Genomic DNA, 228 nt, shown 5'->3' with positions numbered 1-228 from the left:
AGTTGGGTGACCACTTGGGAAGTCCTCGTGTTGCACCCCTTTTTTTCTTTCAATTTCTCCCAATTCTTTTCTTCCTTTCTCTACAAATGAGAACCTCCCCCGCTCACGCCCACCGCGTTTCGATCATGCTGCCCCGCATGCGTTAAATCCGATTTTGTGCGCATGGCATGTCGGGTGCGATCATACCAGCACTAATGCACCGGATCCCATCAGAACTCCGCAGTTAAG

Source organism: Cucurbita maxima, unplaced genomic scaffold (assembly GCF_002738345.1).
Source record: "Cucurbita maxima cultivar Rimu unplaced genomic scaffold, Cmax_1.0 Cma_Scf04483, whole genome shotgun sequence".
NCBI classification, from domain to species: domain Eukaryota; kingdom Viridiplantae; phylum Streptophyta; class Magnoliopsida; order Cucurbitales; family Cucurbitaceae; genus Cucurbita; species Cucurbita maxima.
The sequence above is the reverse complement of the archived record's forward strand: the minus strand, read 5'-3'. Positions refer to the sequence as shown.